The sequence below is a fragment of the Delphinus delphis genome, chromosome 10 (assembly GCF_949987515.2).
Source record: "Delphinus delphis chromosome 10, mDelDel1.2, whole genome shotgun sequence".
In the NCBI taxonomy this organism is placed as follows: Eukaryota; Metazoa; Chordata; class Mammalia; order Artiodactyla; family Delphinidae; genus Delphinus; species Delphinus delphis.
In genome coordinates this window covers 6,962,037-6,977,916 of record NC_082692.2, presented here as the reverse complement: position 1 = coordinate 6,977,916, position 15,880 = coordinate 6,962,037, and positions in this window count along the sequence as shown.

Sequence of the window (15,880 nt, the reverse complement as noted above, 5' to 3'; positions counted from 1 at the left end):
TACAGAGGCTATCTAGGCCCTCTGGTCCTCCTCTGCGTTTTTAAGGAAGGGTAAGCAGGTGTTTTAACAGTCACCTCTCTCAAACAAAAAGCAGTGTTTATTAGAGAGGTCAAATTTGATACCTATAACTGGGAAACATAAACACATCCCATCCTGGTGATTTTTCAGTCCTCATCTTTAATTATTGTCTAACTATAAGGATATCTTCAGTCTTACATAAGACATTGAATTACACGAGATGTTCCCTCTATTGGCAGAAATTAGCATATGCATATACTGTCTATCTTTTTCATCCTCTATAGCTCTTATTGAAGGCAGATCAACATTTATTAACATCTCTGACAACAGATCTCAACTTCACAGAAACTAGTGAACATTCTAAATAGGGTTTAATGGCTTAAATTCTTGCACCTGCACACCTCAGGAAACTAGACTCTTCCTTCAAAATGATATGGGACTGTCAGTGTCAATGACTTCTTGCATTCCTCCCCTCCACACTTGCAAGTATAATTACCTGGTCGTAGCTCTGGTCATCAGGTACTCACCTCCACTTTCACCGAATAGCTTTCTATTCTAACTACATGCTCTGCCTTCCCCATTGGAGCATGAATTACCTGTGTGGAGAATTTTTCAAATGTATCTTCTTATTAACAGAGCTTAGAACGATTCTTGGCCCTATGCAGGGGCCCAATAAACATTTCCTGTTGGGAAGATGGTGTGAAGGAGAGGTGGGGGAAGGGATTAGGGCCAGGTGTGATCATTTATAGTATAAATAAGAAGCCCATCCCTCCCCCTGAAAAAGTGGGGCTGGATACAGTAAAGTAAGTTCTATGATAGACCTGTATCAATACAAAATAGACTGAGAAGGATAAATGTATACATATAAGTAGATTTCTGCCTCCTAAACAGTATTTCATTAGATTATTAGGGCAAGTTGATAAAGCAAATGTAGTTGAACAAGTGATTTGGTAAGTTTTTCACTGAACCATCATTTGCTTAACTGAGTTAATAAAAACACCTATTGATTTTGTAGGTCTGTCACTTTTTTTTTGGCTGCACCGTGCGGCATGAAGGATCTTCCTTCCCCGACCAGGGATCGAACTCCCTCGCACTCCCTGCAGTGGAAGCACAGAGTCCTAATCACTGGACAGCCAGGGAACTCCCCTGTCACTTTTATTATTTATGCTTTTCTCACTAAAATGTAAGCTCTTCGAGGGCAGGGATCACTGTCTGCTTTAATTAGTGGTACCTGCCCCAGTCCTCAGTACTGCTCTTTGAACTAGTAAGTGTTCTGTCAATTTTCATTGGATGAAAGCATAAACTGATAAGCCAGGTTTCACTTCACTTGATATTTAGTGTGTTGTACAGCAGTGAATTGAATGAACCATGCAGAGGTCAGCAATCAGTTGATACTTTTCTTTTTTGTGTGTTTCCTTTAGGGACTGGTGGTCCCAATGAAAGCATTGGTATAATTCAGAAAAACAATATTTTCTTGCCCCTAAAGGATGCCCATGGCCATAGTGTATTTCCTAATCCAAAAAGTCTCCTGCCACATTACTGCAAAGCAGGAGTTGTTCAGTATTTTAAAATCAAGTCTACAGAACGTTTTGTTGCTCTAGTTGTTTTATAGTTGTTTTCCTTGCCATTGGACTGATCTTACAGAGCTTCAACATAGGAGTCTAACACTTTCATTAACATATTGTGTGTTTGTGTGTGTGTGTGTGTGTGTGTGTGTGTGTGTGTAGTGTGTAGTGTGGTGGATAGAGATTTACTAACATGTTCTTTCAAGAGTTCTTTCCTGTTGAGAAGGCCCATTCTAATGTTCACAGACTCAGTGCAGTAACTTAGTCCAATGTTGAAATAAGATTTGGGTACTATCTTATCTCTGAAGTAAATACCACATTTGCATTGGCATTGAAACAAACTATTTGATTTAGATTTTTTTTGGATGTACATGTAGGGTTAGTTTCTTAATAGAAAAATAAATGGAGGAAAAAAGGACCTTTTATTCTTATAATCAATTCCTCTCATTTCTGTGGCCCTTTATGAATTGCAAACAATAATCCCATGGATAAGGAGGGATGGGGATGGCCTTTGTTAGTAGATGCTCTGCAAGAACAGAGTTCTAACGAACATCTTCAGTATAATATTCCATTAGCAGTGTACACATATTCATATACCGTGCAAAGTGTTATTTCAAAATTCAAGATAGGTTTATAGGGGACTATATAGCTCTGTAAATTCAGTTATTTTTTCTCAGTATATTGAGGATAATTACAATACTAATAATTATTTTTCAAGAATCTACTAGTAAAATAAGCTTTCCTTTATCTATAAACTCATGCATTTTTTTGATTATTTCACTGATAACTTCTTTTCTAGTATTGTAGTTTCTCACTGACTTGTATCATTCACATTGATATTTTTCCTCACATAGAGATAATACACAATACAAACTATGGTTATAATTGAAAACAGTAAAAAAAAAAATACTTTTAATAGATCATTTTTGCTAGTACCTACTGTGCTTTTATTGTCCAAATAGATTATCCATTTGAAATTAAAATTTATTAAGGAATAAAAATATAAATAAGAAGGAATTAAACATTTAAATGCTTGCTGTAAATTTAAAAATGAGATCTATTCAATTTTCCTTGTACTAAGCTCAGTGACAATAGATAGATTACACTGTCAGTTAAGCAAGTAGATGACAAATGAGTGATTTTCATCCTTCAGTTAAATATGGTGCTAAGTGGTATGTGCTGGCATTAAAAGCAAATTACTTACCACTTCAACAATCACAGCATGAGAGCATTCTATTGGAGGCTGTATTTCCAGTCTTTCTTGGTCCTCAGTTTTATTAAATAAATCAACTGATAATGGTTGGATAAGCAAAGGAAAAAACCTGGATGGCATTATGACATTTCCATTTTATAAGTACCTATTCAAGACATCTCTAAAATGGTCTTTTGTAGTCACTGAGAATTCACACTCACATCTCCGTACACACATACACACACTATATTTATATATAATTTCATCTGGTCCCATTACCTATGTGAAGCACAAATTCCAGCTGGCCATCTCGCTCAATCTTAAACACCTCTAGGCGTGGGAAAATCACCCCTGCAAGTGAGAACTCTCATTACTATCACCACTAGGAATTCCTTCCAGTAGCTTGAAAATAGCCCTTACTGGGTTTGAGGTCCTTGCAAGAACCTGCCAATTATAACAGCTCAGAGCCTTGGCCAATGAGAAGGCTTAACTAAATAGTAGTTGACTGAGTGAAATCAAGTAAGCCTCATCTCTTTTTTTTAATATAAATTCTTTTATTTTGAATACAGTGCATTTACACATATTTTCCTTTTTGTGACTGGGGAGGTGTTGGGGAGAGGGGTGCGGACATACTCAAGGGTGAGGAAGGTAACCCTGGGTACTCCGTTCAGAGATTCAGGAAAAGTTCCACTAACCCACACAAACAATTATTGTTTTGCCTACTCTAGCAATGCCTACAATGTTTTAAATAGGATCAAATATTTGTATTACATAGTGAGACACTGGTGTTGTAGCATGAACACAGAGATCTGGTGGGCAGAGGGTCTGCTTGATCTTGAACAATGAGGACATTTGCAGGACCAGGAGAGAGTGGAATTTAGAGACTCTTCCATTATTGATTTTCTTAATCTGTTTAAACCCTGGGATGAGCAGGAAATCTTTTCTAAAATTTTCTAAAATCTTTTCTAAAATCTTTTCTAAAATGGTATAAGTTCCTTAAAAATAACCTCTCCAATATTTGAGTCATGATAAGAACTCAGTAATTGTATGATCAATGGATGAATGAATGAATGAATGAATAAATAAGTACATACATACATATGTACATATGTATGAGATAGTACAGTATAATGATTAAGAGCTGGGGCTCTGAAGTTAGATCCAGGTTGAAGCCCTTCTCTATAACTTATTAACTATGTGATGTTGGACAAGTTACACACTCTCACTGAGAGCTGGCAAACATTATTTGCTAATTCAGTGACATATTTGGTACATGCGGTTTTGAGATTACATGACTGGAGAGAATATCTCAATTTCTGAATATCTGATGCACTCTGTCCACCCCAGTGGCAGGAAAAGGCTACCTCACAAAAGACCTCACCTGATCCAAAGCTGACCACATGGGATGTGAGAGCTGCCTGGTCAGGAAGGGAGCTTAAAAGGGTACCGGCTGAGCTCCAAGAGACAGATGATTATCAGCTAATGTACCAAAGATTCTTTTTCTTCCAAAGCTGACTATGTATTTTCAATCCAGCCTTTCTCTGAATGGCCTTGATTGCCCTGCTTCAGTTATTCAACCGATTCTATGCTTGACGTGAGTGTGTAGCATGGTCTTCTTGACCATCTCCTCATGAAGGCATCAAAAGTAGTTCTAACTGACTTCTTATATGGGGTTTTATCAGTGTCCGCTTCACAGGATTGTTGTGAGGAATAACAGGGAGGATGAAGGGAACGTATTAGCTATTGTGATTGGCTAAGCAAATTAATGAGAGACAGGAAAAAAGAAGGGAGAGGGAAAGAAAAAATGATGGAAGAATGGAAGGGAATAAGAAGGAATGAAAGGAAAGAAATAACTTTCTTGAAGTAAGATTATCATATCAATGGGTAGCCCACTTTAATTTTTAATACATATTAATTTTATTTCAGGAATCTTGTACTAGTTTCCATTTCAAGCACAAATGGTAATTGAAGTAAACTCTTTCTCCAGACTACTGCTAGTAATGGACGTTAATGGTAAAAATACTTTCTTACTGAAAAGGTGAAAAACATTTCATTAGTAATGTGATTTATTTTGCACGATTAATGAAAATTTATAGTTTTACTATTGGAAGTCACACTTTCTTATTGACTTATAATAGCTTTTTGTATATTGAGTGCAATGAATCTTACAATGAAACTGTCACCAAAATGTACCAAGGTTGCAAGTTGTTTAGGTTGCTTTAATATATATTTTGGCATACAAATTCTATGTTTTTTGTAGTTTAATCTGTAAAGTTTTTTCTTTGTTGTCTTAACATGGTATATTAAATAGTTTATCGTGTCTCATATTTTGAAATGCCAGTCTTATTATATATAATAATAAGCACAGACAAGTTACATATTTCTTTTTCCTGGAAAGTGTTGTTGTTGCATTGATTTATTGTCTATTTTCATGTTGGTATCAGACTCCATTAACTAATGTAGCTCATAGGTCTATGTTAATCAGGGACACCCTATGATTAAATTGCACACTACTAAGAAAGACTTACTGGCAACAGAGGAAGAATGAGAATTTAGAGAAAAGAATACAACGTGAAGAGGAATATTGGATCTACGTAATGGATATTTAGGGAGTACATTAGATACTTTTTTTTTTAACTTTTGAGTATGTTTGAAATCTTTCACAATAATAAATTAAGATGAGTGATGATGCACAATAGGAAGAGGTGATACCAGGTGTGCTATTAGGAGTGAACATAGCTCTACTTGATGGAGAAACCTATAAACACTAACATAAGTTATTAAGTACCCCATGCACCGAATATATGGTGGTGGAGCAGAGACTGAGTCAACGTAGCTATTTTGATTCAAAAAGGATGTACTTTAAAAATTGTGAATCACTATGTTGTTGTATACCTAAAACACATAATATGGTAAAGCAACTATACGTCAATTAAAAAAAAAAAGGGGGGGAGAAGACAATCACTGGTCCAGAGCCATTCTGAGAGCCCACAGGCAGTCGGGAAGGTCTACACCTTTGGTTGTAGGAAATGTATTGATTGGCCCTCGATTCTGCCTTGTGGGGTAGGTTCCCCCAGCTCACTCGTCTCTGGGACTGGTGGCTCCACCTTCTGAGAACTCCTGCCTCTGACGTTACCGTCTTTAGTTACTTCCGAAGGGAGCTTTAGAGCATCCTCCCTTCCTGGAGTCTAAGCGGTTTGTCAGACTGCTTCCTGATCCTTGGTGCCTCAAGGTTATTTAAAGCCTCAATCACAGTTTTGTTTTTTCTTTAATTTTAATTCTTTTTCTTTTTTTTTTTTTTTGAGTTTAGTTTAGTGCTATTTTTGGAAGTACGACTGTCTCGAAAGCTTTGGCAGCCTTCTTATTTATTTGATTCCAGTCAGTTTCATGTGCCAATAGCCATACTTACAGTTCTTTTTGAGACATGACTTAATTGCAGATGCCCTGAGTTTATTAAGCACTGGTGGGAAAGCTGCATTTTTTTCCTGAGACATTTTCTGCTAAATTAATTGTATACCCTCATAATCCATCCAGAGGTAGTAACAGTGGGATTGAGGGGCTTACTGCTGATTTTATCCTTGCCAAAAGGCTTTCTTTGCTCAAAGACATTCTCACGTTTACGTACTGGTAGGTGGTAAAAAGCAGTTACCTCTTCTAACCCTAAAAATCACCAAATTCTTCCACTCCCTTCATCCCCTTTCATTTCTGTTTGCTAGTCGGCAAATTCTTTTTAAGCTCATCTCTTTCTGTAGAACATTGTCAGATGCAGCCAGTAGTCTCCAACACATGCTACTAATACTTTACATTTTTACATCTTTTCGGATCTTAGAATATAAGCTCATTAGTTACATTGTAATTTGCAAGTTATTGCTGGAAACAGTTGATAGTTTAAAAAGGAAGGGTTATTTCTTTCACCTGCTGTACATCTATCACAGGTCCCCCCACAAGCTGCACAATATTGGCATCAACCTCACTCTGTGCCCAGGCTGATCAAGGAACCGCTCGCTAGAACGCTGCTGGTTGTGACAGCAGAAGAAAAGGAATATGAAGCAGCATGACAGGCTCTTAAAGCTTCCAGGAGGATGTGAGCCGTGTCCCTTCCACTCACAGGATCAAAGCAAGTAACATGGTCACAGAAAGGTGGGGAGGCAGCCCATGGGGGCCGAGTCAGATATAAGGAGCTACGCTGACTTTACAGCTCCTTGTGGGTCCATATCGATATTCAGTACCTCTATTGGATATACTTTGAAAATCAACCCAGAATCTGGCTCGTTATCGCCTGATTCTCTACCACAGCCCCAATGTGAGCACTATTATTGCTCTCTTGGATTTCCACAGTAGAGTCTCCTGCTGATTTCCCTACCTTTAGTCCCACCCCACTTGGGTCCATTTTCAATGCATTAACTAATGTGATCCTTTAAAAATAAGTCAGGTCATATGACTCCTTTGCTCAAACTCTCCATCTGGTCAGCAGAAAAGGCAAAGTTCTCAGGATGACCTCAAGTCATTCCCTCCTTGCCTCAATCATACATACACTTGCCTGTACTCACTATGCTCTGTCATTCTGGCTTTTTCCTGTTTCCCAAGCATCCCTGTTTTCTCAGCCTGGAAGATGATTCCAGGCTTTCTGTTACAGCTGATATCCACACTGCTAATTCCCCCACAGGTTCACGAGGATAACTCTTTTGTCTCTATCTTCTCTTTGCTCAAATTGCACCTTCTCACTGGAAGGAAACAATGACCCCTCTATTAAAAAACTGCATCTCACAACTGCCCACTAGAAAGCCTTCTAGAGCTGATGAACTTTCCCCCCATAATCCTAAATCTTGTGTCATTTCTTATGCAGATCATTTTAACTCTTATTTATCACAACTTTAGGCTTTCACGCATGCATGGCTGTTGGAGGACCAACCACTAAATAAGCTTTGAAAAATGTTTGCTCTCTAAAAATCCTCCTTAGGAGAAATTCTTATATCAGCTGCTGGGGAAAATATGTACAAGTGAAGTAGAGGAAAAACAAAACAAAAACAAACAAATGAGCAAAACCCAACTTCATTATGAGCCATGAGGCAAGCTTTTAACAAATAATCCTGGAAGCAATCCTTAGGTACTTTGATTTAGGAAAGGCATGTGTGGTTCTTGGAAATTTGTATTTTAAAAAGCATTGAATGTTATTATGACAAACTTCCGGGTACCCACTAATATAGATAACATGAACAATACAACAAATCAGGATAATTTATATAGAAGAATGTTAAAGTTTTATAATGTCAACATACAATCATGTTTTCCTGTGCTCATGGCACATTTATAAGAATATATCATATAATAAGATTCCCCAACAAGAGTGAAAAATAATGGCTAAATCACATAAAACAGAAGTTGTAAAATACATATTCAGATAATAATGCACAAAAACAATTTAACAATGATCCAAGTTTCTATTAAAAGGATATGTGGTGAAATACTTTTTAAACTACTTGTGGGCCAAAGAAGAAATAAAAATTGCAATCATAAGTTATTAAGAAATTCATGATGATGAAATAATTAGAACACTATTCATGAAAACTTACGAGATGTGGCCAAAGCTATATTCAGACGGAAATACTTTTAATATTTAAATACATAAAATCAAGAAGTTAGAAAAAATATAAAAAAGAACAAATCTTCCAAAGCCGAAAGTCATTCAGAAAATAGGAACATAAATTAATATTAACTTTTTAAGTGACAAAGCCCAATAGTGTTTTTCTCTTCTGGCAAGACTGAGAAAAAATAGAAAAATTGCAAACATACAATATTAGGAATCAGAGAAGTGTGATATAACCACAGATATAGAAGAGGTTAAAATATAAGCATTTAATATACATAGCTCTGTGGTGATAAATAAAAATTTTTCAATAGGATAAATAATATTTTTAAGTATCAAATTTGTCTTTGAGAGATTGAATTCCCAAATTAATAAACATAGAAAACATTTTTAAAGGATTTTTGACATCTTTCAGAAAAATCACTTAGGCTCGATGGATTTCTGGTTGATTGAAATAAAATCATTAAGGAACTGATAAATTCCAAGCATTTAAATTATTTTAAATAAGAATATGAGTTATTAACCATTTTAAGTCTATATAAATTGTATACATATTTGTAAGACTGATGGCTACTCAACAATAATATGAGTACACACACAGACATACATACAAGCACAGGAACTACAGACCTGAGTCAAATATTAGCAAGTTTTGTGTAGCACTAAACTAAGAAAAATATCCTGTCCCTAAATAAGATTTACTTAATCACTGAACAATGACTTACCATTAGAAAGTAAATTAGGGGCTTCCCTGGTGGCGCAGTGGTTGAGAGTCCACCTGCCGATGCAGGGAACACGGGTTCGTGCCCCGGTCTGGGAAGATCCCACATGCCGCGGAGCGGCTGGGCCCATGAGCCATGGCCGCTGAGCCTGGTGTGCCGCTAAAAAAGAAAAAAAGAGAAAGTAAATTAGTACAATGCCTAACACTAGTAAAATAAAAATGATCTTATTGATAGAATTTATTATCAATTCCCAATTTTCAGTAAGGAAAGAATGATTCAATAAATTGTGTTGGGAGGCTTTAGAGAAGTGGTATCAGCAAAAAGGTGATCTAGGACTTTTCTACCATCTTTGCCCCAAAGAACACCAATTTTGACAATCACCCACGGATGATAATAGCTCGTGGAACTCCTGGAGTCCAGTAGAGAAGTTCCAGCGCCACACTGGATCCAAAAATTCCAAGACTGGATACATTTAAGAGGGTTAAGAGGAACAGCTTCACTTTACATACATCATCCCTTCACCAAGGCAGCACAGCTCAGTGTCAGGAGAGACCCTTTTGGCCGGGGACTTCGCCCACGGTGAAAGTGGGAGCATGTGAGTGAGCACCCAGCTTCCCCAGCTGTGTATGATGCTGCCAAAAAGGCCCACTTCCCTCTTGCCCCGGCCAGAATACTGAGATGTACTGCACAACTGAGGGGTGGGGAAGCGTGGGGAGAACAGCAGCTAAGGCTTAGAGACAATCAGAGGAACACAGATTCTACTAATTGCCTCACAGTCTCCATCAGAAGTCTTATCTGTGAATCACTGGGGACACCTCACCTGCGAATCTCCCCAGCTAGCCCCTGGGCACCTCTACGTTCACTGGTCTTACCCACACACCTCCACCTCACGGTCGGCTCCCCGTGTGCTCTCGCAAGAGAGGTGAGTGCGAACCTTTGCAGATGGCTAGTGATGCAGAAAGCTGATCCACCTCTGTAGGATCTGGTAAAAGCAAACTGGAGAGCATCCAGCACCACACTAGGGAGAGGCTCTCAGAACCTGGCCTGGCTTTGCTGAGTCAGACAAGTCATGCAGTCTTGATAATTCCCCCACCAAGAGCGAAGGAGAAGTATGGAGCAGGGGTATCCTTGGAAAAAGTCCAAGAAAGCCTGAGAATCCCTAGCAAGGCTGACAGAAAGTATTTCTCTCCCGAAGTCAACGAGTAAAAATTGGAGGAGGTGACTAGTTCAAATGCAAAGATAGCAATTCAAGATTTAAGGAACACGAAAAAGCAAGGGAACACAACGCCATCAAAGGAACACAATAATTTCCCAGTAACTGATACCAAAGAATTAGAGATCTGTGATTTGCTTAATAAAAACTCAAAATAGTTGTGCTGAGGAAGCTCACTAACCTACAGGGACTCAGAGAGCCCTTCCAAGGAAATCAGGAAAAAAACACATGAACAAAACAAGAAGATGGACAGAGACAGAATCATAAAAAGAACCAAACAGAAAACTTGTTGCTGAAGAATATAATGAACGCGATTAAAAATGCAACAGAGAACATCAACAGCAGAATTGATCAAGCAATTGATGTAGAAGACAGGTCACTGGGAATTGTCCAGTCAAAGAAGAACAAAGAAAAAAGAAAGAAAAAGAATGAAGAAAGCTTATGTGAATTGTGAGATGCCATCAAGTAAAAATATCTATGCATATTGTAGTCCTAGAAGGAGAAGAGAGGGACAGAAAGCTTATTTACAGAATGAATGGCTGAGAACTTCCCAAACCTGGAAAAAGTTTGAATATCCGAGTTCATAAAGCTCATAGTTCCCACAAAAGATTCAACCCAAAGATACCTTCTCCAAGACACATTATATTAAAACTGTCTAAAATCAAAAACAGAGAGAGAATTTTGAAAGCAGCAAGAAAAAAATGTTCTCAAGAAACAGGGGACACCCACCCATAAGGCTATCAGCAGATTTCTCAGCAGAAACTCGGCAGGCCAGAAGAGAGTGCTGAAAGAAAATAAACTGCCAGCCAAGAATATTTGACCTGGAAAAGCTGTCCTTCAGAAATGAAGGAGAGAGAAAGATTTTCCCAAACAAAAGCCGAGGGAGTTCATCACCACTAGACTTGCCTTACAAGAAATGCCAAAAGACGTTCTTCGAGCTGAGACAAAAGGATGATAATTAGTAACAAGAAAACATACAAAAATATAAAATATGCTGGTAAAGATCAGTATGTATATTCAAATACACACCCTAACTATGTGAGGTGGTGGATGAGTTAATTAACCTGATAGTGGTAATCATTTTATAAGATATATGTATGTCAAACCATACACTTTAAATATATACAATTTTATTTGTTAACTATACTTCAATAAAGCTAAACAAAATAATGATGCAATATCCTCAAAAAATAGTGTTGGGATAATTGGGTCATCATTTTTCACAGAAAAAATTAAAAATCCCAAATAAATTACTACCAGATAGCTTAAAATGTAAGCCCTTTAACCAAACAATTTCATTATGGTGTAATTATCTTAAGGAAGAGTTGAATAAATACAGAAATAAAATCTAATACTTTTCACATTGAATTATTTATAAGCAAAACATTAGCAATAATGTAAATATTCAATCAGCAGGAAAGGATTGGTGAACTAAATTAGGGTTACATTCTTGTAATGGAATTCTCTATAGTCTTAAAAAATACAGATGAGTGTTAAATCCTCAATAGCATATACAAAAGGATATTTCTCACAAACTCAAAGGCCTGTTTCTCGAATCTGTCTCATCTGATATCACTGAAATGGAAGAAAAGGAAGTTGGAGGCTTTCGCAAGCATTCTTATGTCAAGACCTGGATGTCGTTATCAATTCCACTCACGTCCCATTGGCCAGAATTCAGTCATATGGTCCCAAGCACACTGCACAGTAGAATGTAGTCTTCCTAAGAAAAACTGGTTTATTGTAGGGGTCTATATTCTATTTGTAAAGGACCAGATATATCTTTCAGGCTTTGCAGGCCATGTGGTCTCCATTACAACTATTCAACTCTCTTGTCAGGGCACAAAATCAGCTCCAGGTAACATGTAAAGGAATGTATTCTGATAAGACCTTGTTTACAAAAACAGATGTTGAGCTGGATTTAAATTGTGAGCCATGGTTTCTCAATTTCTTGTTTAGTGAGTACAAAGCATTATTTTTGCTACCGTGTAATAACTGACTTGGAAGTACATCTGTGATGTTTCTTAAAGAAAGTGTATAGATTATTATTTGTGTTTGGATACATTTTATAAAGTTTTATCTATCTATCTATGTACATACAGGTATAAGTTTATGTTTGCATTAAATTATAGAAGCATATATGCCAAAATGTTAACACTGGTTATCCATTGGCATTGGTGTTTCAGATAGTTTTCTTTTCTGTATATCTACGCTTTCTAGTATTTTTGCAATAAACATAGAGGACATATATAATTAATAAATAGAAGAAGAAGAATGAAGAGAAGGAAAGAAGAATGAAGGAGACCTGGGCAAACAAAATTTTAAATGTATTTAAAAACTGAATTAATTATCAAAATTCTTTACTGGCCCAGATATAAGCAGAAAATTAAGTTACACTGAATAGAAAGCCTAAAAGAGACATGAGCGAAATATAAGAATTTGATGTTTGGTCAGGGGGTTTTGTCTGGATAAATATACACATGATTATATCTCTATATGTAGACACTCGTGTGCCAGGTATTTTATCAGATACATGTATAAAATCATCTATATCTATGTATACCTATGTCTGGTACACAATGAGTATTGAATAAATATCTATTCAATGGTTAAACTGAGTTATTGATTAATTCAAATATTTATACTAAGGATAACACACATCATTTTTTAGGGTATTAGTGGTTATATTTTTTGTAGAGAGTTTTTATTGTACATACAAACAGACCAGTTTTTTCCTCTGTCTGGTCCCATTCTCTACACTAAAAGCGTTGCCAATCATGAGATCATGTTCTTCCCTCATTGTTCCATGGTTTTATTTTTTAGAATTAACACTTTAATTCGTGGAGGATTTACCTTATGGAAGAAAGACTGAGCTTCATTTTCTTTTCACTTAACCAATTGTCCCCAGATCATTAATTCCTTAACACTTCCTTTCCCAACCAAACTGAAGTAAAGGGGAATTTAATCTTGTTTCCGACTACCTAAACCAACCACGGGGGCCGCCCTCTATGGGTTTATGAGGATAAAAACCTTAACCCCTCAGGTCAGATAATCAGATGTATGATAATTAACTGTATGAGTAATTATTGTGTTATGCAAATAAACAATGCAGATGAGTCATTTCATTAAACAAGCACCATGGGGTCATTAGGTTTTGATCTCTGTCTTAGTCTTTTGGGGGAAAATACTATCCATGAACCTGTCTCCTGAACTGGCAATAAAACATCACTGGTAGGCTCACATGAGGCTGGATAATATGCAGACTGCTTGATTTGTACTGAGTCTGTGTCTGGTGGTTGGGGCCCATTGTAATGAACTAGCCCACAAATCACAGCTTAATGGGAATCTACTTTTACATATTGCTTAATTAAAAGTTGTGAGCTTATTAACATGTGTCTTTGGCACTGAGCTTTGGGGATGTAATCTCTGTGCAAAGAAGAATAGGTTGTAAAAGTTTTATAGATTGACGATGATATTATAGTCCATACGTTAATAACCCACCCTTTCCCCAAAGGATTTTTCATATCTTACATTCCTTATCCAGCTTCTTTTGTTTATGTTTTTCAATGTGTAGGGCCTACTGCAATATGTACTGGTACCAAAAAAGGGTTATATCTTAAATATTTCATCTGAACGCCCTTTCATTATTTAATCTTATTAGCAAAGTTATCTGGAAGCAAGTCTCAGAGCTCGCCTTTCATTAGAGGGGCTCCAGGTAGTATAGATCTATTAGGTATGGGTTTCTAGAATTTCCATTATAAATCTCTATTTTCAGGGATTTATAATTCAGCTATAAAAATTTTGCCCTAGGCTTCAACTTGGAATACAAGGTCTTAGCCTGAGAGAGTACATTGTTAACACATAAAAAAAAATCATGTTGTTGTTTTCATCTCACCAAAGTGAAAAAAGTAATGGCATGTAACCATTTTCAAATACTTTCTGATCTGCCACTGTAAGATGGTGTATGGGGCTTTTTGTTTTGTTTTGTTTTGTTTTGACATGACGTTTTACAGTATGTTTGTATGTAATTTTACCTGAGCCACTTGGTGGCTTTTTTAAATGTCAAAATGAAAGACGTCTTCCTCATGCCAGACACTACAGTCCTTGGACTGGACTTCTCTCATCTTCTTTGGTGGACCCTTTGGTACAAAGCATTTCTGGCATTCTAGCATTGAAGTATCTCAGTTTACTAACACCTATCAATGTTTAGAGAAAAAAATTCCATTGTTCTAAACAACTGAACCCTATTATTATTGGTCTGGGCAATTGGAGATCCATTTTAATTAAAAATTGAAGCTGACAACCCAGGATGAGAAAACATCAGTGGCCATGGCATCATGGAAAGACTTGTGGGGAAGCATCTGTCTCAGACTCTGCTTGGAAATGTCTGTGTGACCTTGGGAGACCTACTTGGATGCTCTGAACCTGTTTCTACATCTGTCAAACTCCACTTAACACTGTCTGAAGTTATGACAGTGTTCCATACGATGGTAAGAACAATTAAGCAACAGCTGCTGACAATATGATCTGGGCCCTTGGTTGATAAAAACCAGGGTGCAGGGGAAGGACTTGCCCTACACTATCAAGCAGCTCAGAGTAGATATAGACCAGGTCAGCCCTGCGGTCTTAAAGTTTCCATTTACGATTCACTATGTTTCAGATAGGCACCTTCTCTCCCTAGATTCATCTTCTTCCCTTTTAGTCTTTTTGTTCTGGTTGTTTACCTATTGCTGAGGCCAGTTATTTCCGTAAGGGAGAAATGCCTTAAAAAAAAAAAAAAATATATATATATATATATATATATATAGTAAATTTTAGCAACTTTATGTATTACACCTTTCCATAGTTATTACAGTTTGTAAAGAAAAAAAAAATAGGGCTTCCCTGGTGGCGCAGTGGTTGAGAGTCTGCCTGCCGATGCAGGTGACACGGGTTCGTGCCCCGGTCCAGGAAGATCCCACATGCCGCGGAGCAGCTGGGCCCGTGAGCCATGGCCGCTGAGCCTGCGCGTCCGGAGCCTGTGCTCCGCAACGGGAGAGGCCACAGCAGTGAGAGGCCTGCGTACCGCAAAAAAAAAAAAAGGGGGGGGGTACAGTTTGACAAAAATAAAAGATTCTTTAACAGTGGGATTTTGAACCATGAAGTTCGGATGGAATGGAGATTCTGAGGTCATGGTAGCCTTCTCCAAACTGCTCAAATCACATCAAGTAGATAAGTAAGAATCTATATCAATTTTTATTTCTTAATTGAGAAATCCTATGCCTTTAGGAAACTGGATGTACCCAGAACGTTGCAGGGAACAAAGCTCCCCAGTTTCTTGGCTCTGTCTAGACCCTCTTCTAAGGTTTCAGGGCTGGGTTTAAATCAAGGTGGATTTCACTGACTGTGGCATGGAAAATGTCATAGACTAAGAAAACGGAAAAATACTTCTATTTCCTACACATGCACATAAATGATATCATTAAAATTTTCTAGCTCATACCTCATGAGAATTTGACAAATATTATGGTGGGGGGACTCCACAACTGAAATGTGGAGTAAAGTGACCCATGAGTTTCTTTCCATCTTTGGATTCCATTAATCTAA